The sequence below is a fragment of the Pelobates fuscus genome, chromosome 4 (genome assembly GCF_036172605.1).
Source record: "Pelobates fuscus isolate aPelFus1 chromosome 4, aPelFus1.pri, whole genome shotgun sequence".
NCBI lineage: Eukaryota > Metazoa > Chordata > Amphibia > Anura > Pelobatidae > Pelobates > Pelobates fuscus.
The window spans coordinates 372,021,825-372,027,560 of NC_086320.1; the positions used below are offsets into that span (position 1 = coordinate 372,021,825).

A 5,736-nucleotide genomic window follows, 5' to 3' on the forward strand; every position below is an offset into this window, starting at 1 on the left:
TTTTTGGCGTTATAGATGTTTTGGGAACCTATATAAATTTAGAAATGGGGTAAAGACTCTTTGTTTTAAAGGAAACCTATGGTGCTAGGAATATCAAACTGTATTTCTAACACCCTCTTCAGCCTTTTTGTCAGTTACCTGATTGTTAGGTCAGGCTCCGCCAACATCCGGTCCCTCCTGCGCACACATTTGGGCTTCCACATTGGAAAGCATTAACTCAAGGCTTTTCTATAGCGTTTTTAAAGACACTGGTTGTCCTCATGCAAAGCGTGAGGATGTCCAGTGTCATTTCACGTAGTTGGTCTCCGCTAAGGACCTGAAGCGCCTCTAGTGCCTGTCTGGTAGACAGCCAATAGAGGATGAGATAACCTTTCAAGGTAATTATTGCAGTTCCTCAGAAACTGCAATATTTCACATTGCAGGGTTAAGGGGACATAGGCACTGCACCCAAACCACTTCAGCGAGATGAAGTGGTCTTGGTGCCTATAGTGTCCCTTTAAAGAGCAACTTCTTACTCTGCTTATTGCTATCTTTTGAAAGTCATCACTGTTATAAGCAAAACTTTCCATAGGCACAGTGACAAGAGGACCTATGTGCACCATAAATTATCATAGTTTGATACAAAGCCATATTTCCGAACAGTCCTGGATTGTTTGATAGAGTACCAGTTTGGGGTTGCTCTCCATTGTCCCACAGTAATTAGCAGGTTACCGTTGATTACAGATACACATTTCACTGCACATTTCAAAATTGTTTGGAGTTTTAATATTATTTTTTTTGCAGGGAACAGCAGTAAACAAAAAGTCTAACAATATTTGTTAATTTCTAATGTAACAAAAGAGTGAAAAAATATGTTGTACATCAATTACATACATAATAATTGCACGTGGACTATTATCAGATATTGTTAGCCGCTCTATACTCTTAAGATGCCTCATATACTCCTGACTAGGACTTAGATGATGCTGGGATGAGATCTTCCTTTAGTACAGCCTTCTGTATCCAATAGTCTCTTATGCAGGGACTCCTCAAGGCGGTTTGCTCCTTCCCTCGGGAGCTGTAAAAATAAAAAATTAAGTTAAAACTCACCAGAACGCATATTCCAATCTACATATTTGCAGATTAACGCTCCAGATGCTGAAGAGGACCTTGAGAAAGAAGATGCATACAGAGGCATACAGAGGTTTTAAGTCAATTAAAAACTACCTTCACCTGCCCTTCATGGCCACTGGAATACAAGTGGAACAGTGACCATCTGGGGTCTTTGCACAACATTCAAAATACATAAATAAAATATCATAAAAATATTAAGTGCTTTAGGGTTCGGTCATAATATCAGAATTGGGTCTAATGCAACAGAGGTTTCCATTTCAAGAACCTGTTGAATTCCTGCTGAGCCGCCAGTCATAGATGATGCACAACTATCCTCTTGTTAAACAGAACGATGGTCTCTATCCCGTACTGGGACACCAGATCTAAAATACAGAAAATGCATTTAGTGTATAATGCTTTAAGCTGCCTCCCACATCAAACAGAAACTTGATCTGGAATTGAGAAAACAGTATATATAATGATTTAAACCTGACCAAACTGGGGCACTATATCTGGAACACTTTATTACCCCCCCTGATTAAAGTGGCATGGAGTATATAACCCTAGATTTCCCCTTTGGATCCCGATAAGTATAAGCCGTTTTTATGATACAGTCACAGTGTGAGCAGTGTTTAGGAGATACAGTCACAGTGTAAGCAGTGTATAGGAGATACGGTCACAGTGTGAGCAGTGTTTAGGAGATACGGTCACAGTGTGAGCAGTGTTTAGGAGATACGGTCACAGTGTAAGCAGTGTTTAGGCGATACAGGCATTTAATTCTCCCTAGTCACGGTATTTATGGTTACCTCATAAGTATTACAGTGACTCACATCGGTTGAATTGGCACATGGATACACATGTGAGCAGTAACGCCACGTCAAGGCTTCAACCCTTGTTACTGACCATTCACACAGAGCATACTTTTCATTCATACGCATTCGGTATTCCAGAGGTTTTGGACTACACCTCCCATAATGCTTTGCCAGCATTATGGGAGATGTAATTCACAGCATCTGGACTGCCCAAGGTTACCTACCTCTGAACTATGCCGTGATCACAGTACACAATGTTGAAGTTGCTGTGCAAACAGGAGCAGCTTGTCACGTGTCAGATGCCACTTCATTACTTATAAATTAAATTCTCCACCCTGGAGACGAGCATCAAACATGGGCTTCTTCATTCCTCTTCATGTACTTCGTGTCCCATAGGAGAACATGCTTGTCAGAGCTGTGACACACACAAAAAGAAATAAACAGGTTAGAGTGACTGGCATAACAGACACAGTGCATGCAGACTTGCGTGCCACATACATACAGCAGACAGACACAAAGATTGTGGGAGACACACCGGATTAAATATAAGAATTGGGAGTACCATACATACAGAATGGACAAAGAGACGGAGATTACTGAATTCGGTGACCGACGGATTTGGTTGATGATGTAGGGGCAGTCCCTCTCGCTGGGGTGCAGTTTCTCATCCTTCTCTGGCGAGTGACTAGATGGCTGCGGTTTCGTAGCAAAAAGCATGCCATGGCATATGATACCTAGGAAATAAATATTTTTCTGTGAAACTAGGGTTGTACACATCTAACGCACAGCCCACAAATATAATACACTACCCCCCCACATGTAACGAACAGCCCCTCCATCTAACACACTGCCCCCCACATCTAACACACAGGCCACCCCAATATACTGCGCAGCCGCCCCAATATACTAAGCAGACCCCCCAATATACTGCGCAGACCCCCCAATACTGCACAGTCCCCCCAATACTGCACAGTCCCCCCCGATACTGCACAGACCCCCCCATTATACAGTGCAGACCCCCCATTATACAGTGCAGACCCCCCATCATACTGCGCAGCCCCCATTATACAGCGCAGCCCCCCATCATACTGCACAGCCCCCCTATTAAACAGCTAAGTCCACCCATCATATTGCGCAGCCCCCCCCATTATATTGCGCAGCCCCCCATCATACTGCGCAGACCCCCCCAATATACTGCGCAGACCCCCCCAATACACTGTGCAGACCCCCCCAATATACTGTGCAGCCCCCCCAATATACTGCGCAGACCCCCCCCCAATATACTGTGCAGACACCCCCCCAATATACTGCGCAGACACCCCCCCAATATACTGCGCAGACACCCCCCCAATATACTGCGCAGACACCCCCCCAATATACTGCGCAGACACCCCCCCCAATATACTGCGCAGACACCCCCCCAATATACTGCGCAGACCCCCCCCAATATACTGTGCAGCCCCCCCCAATATACTGTGCAGACCCCCCCCCAATATACTGTGCAGACACCCCCCCAATATACTGCGCAGACACCCCCCCAATATACTGCGCAGACCCCCCCCAATATACTGCGCAGACACCCCCCCAATATACTGCGCAGACCCCCCCCAATATACTGCGCAGCCCCCCCCAATATACTGTGCAGACCCCCCCAATATACTGTGCAGACCCCCCAATATACTGTGCAGACCCCCCCAATATACTGTGCAGCCCCCCCCAATATACTGCGCAGACACCCCCCCAATATACTGTGCAGCCCCCCCCCAATATACTGTGCAGACCCCCCCCCAATATACTGTGCAGACCCCCCCCCAATATACTGTGCAGACCCCCCCCAATATACTGTGCAGACACCCCCCAATATACTGCGCAGACCCCCCCCAATATACTGTGCAGACACCCCCCAATATACTGTGCAGCCCCCCCCCAATATACTGTGCAGACCCCCCCCCCAATATACTGTGCAGACACCCCCCAATATACTGCGCAGACCCCCCCCAATATACTGCGCAGACACCCCCCCAATATACTGTGCAGCCCCCCCCAATATACTGTGCAGACCCCCCCCCCAATATACTGTGCAGACACCCCCCAATATACTGCGCAGACCCCCCCAATATACTGCGCAGACACCCCCCCAATATACTGTGCAGCCCCCCCCAATATACTGCGCAGACACCCCCCCAATATACTGTGCAGCCCCCCCCAATATACTGTGCAGACCCCCCCCCCAATATACTGTGCAGACCCCCCCCCCAATATACTGTGCAGACCCCCCCCCAATATACTGTGCAGACCCCCCCCAATATACTGCGCAGACACCCCCCCCCCCAATATACTGTACCCTCCCCTCGGATGGCTGAGGGTGTTGGGAGCAGGGAAAGACTGACCTGTGTCCAGATAAGTTTGGAGCTGATGATGTGAGTCCGCGCGTGCGCAGTTGAGGGGTAGGTACATTTTATGGCCATTTCTCCTGTGAAATTTCCCTACCCCACATTGCGCACGCGCGGTCTATTGGGTCCGCGCACGCGCAGTATAGGGGTATGGAGATTTCACAGGCGAAATGGCCATAAAATTTACCTACCCCTCAACTGCGCACGCGCGGTGTGTGAAGCGCTCTATGCCCAGCAGTGCGCATGCGCGATGACCCTCAGACGGGAGTACTATGAGGCGCGTGCGCACTGTGGGCTTAATGTCCCCGTCTTGCTGTAAAATCACCTACCCAGTCGTTGTGCGCTTGCGCGGCGGCGCACACCCCCTCCGAACGTCACTTCCGGTGCGGCCGCGTCACCGGAAGTGACGAGGGGTATGTCTTTTTCACGGGGTATGTCTTTTTGATAGAACACCGGCGGCTTGCCCAGTATGCCGCCGGGTGCGAGGCCCCTCCTTGCTGCCAGGCCGGCCACCGCAGACACTGGTCTGCAGCTCCGCAGTGTGCAGAGCTGCAGACCATGTGACTCGCGAGAATTGGCCAATCAGAGCGTTGCCGCGGGTTACCACGGCAACGCTCTGAATCTCGCGAGATTACACGGTCTGCAGCTCTGTGGAGCTGCAGACCGGGAGCAGGGGCCACCGGACCACCAGGGAGCCCACTGGACCACCAGGGAAAGGTAGGCTCACCCACCACCATCACCCCCACCCCCACCACCCTTAGCTTCACCCCCCACCACCATCACCCCCACCACCCTTAGCTTCACCCCCCACCACCATCACCCCCAACACCCTCAGCCTCACCCCCACCACCCTCAGCTTCACCCCCCCCACCACCACCATCACCCCCCACCACCCTCAGCTTCAACCACCACCATCACCCCCAACACCCTCAGCCTCACCCCCACCACCATCACCCCCACTACCCTCAGCTTCACCCCCCACCACCACCATCACCCCCCACCACCCTCAGCTTCACCCCCCACCATCACCCCCCACCAACCTCAGCTTCAACCCCCACCACCATCACCCCCACCACCCTCAGCCTCACCCCCACCACCCTCAGCCTCACCCCCACCACCCCACCCTCAGCCTCACCACCACCATCACCCTCACCACCCTCAGCCTCACCCCCACCACCATCACCCCCACCACCCTCAGCCTCACCCCCACCACCATCACCCCCACTACCCTCAGCTTCACCCCCCCACCACCACCATCACCCCCCACCACCCTCAGCTTCACCCCCCACCATCACCATCACCCCCCACCAACCTCAGCTTCAACCCCCACCACCATCACCCCCACCACCCTCAGCCTCACCCCCACCACCCTCAGCCTCACCCCCACCACCCCACCCTCAGCCTCACCACCACCATCACCCTCACCACCCTCAGCCTCA

At 51.5% G+C, this 5,736-nt stretch overlaps 1 long non-coding RNA gene across 3 annotated transcripts; it reads right to left on the bottom strand.

Moving 5' to 3' along the window:
- Positions 1-1,000: 1,000 nt before the first annotated feature.
- On the bottom strand, positions 1,001-2,634 carry LOC134608167 (uncharacterized). Of its 3 annotated transcripts, XR_010090720.1 has the most exons (4): positions 2,476-2,634; positions 2,129-2,319; positions 1,379-1,475; positions 1,018-1,057 (listed from the first exon to the last, which is right to left on the bottom strand). It is a non-coding gene; the product is annotated as an uncharacterized LOC134608167 (long non-coding RNA). The 3 variants fall into 3 exon arrangements; XR_010090719.1 differs by lacking the exon at positions 1,379-1,475 and having other exon boundaries at positions 1,001-1,057; XR_010090718.1 differs by lacking the exon at positions 1,018-1,057 and having other exon boundaries at positions 1,222-1,475.
- Positions 2,635-5,736: the final 3,102 nt, after the last annotated feature.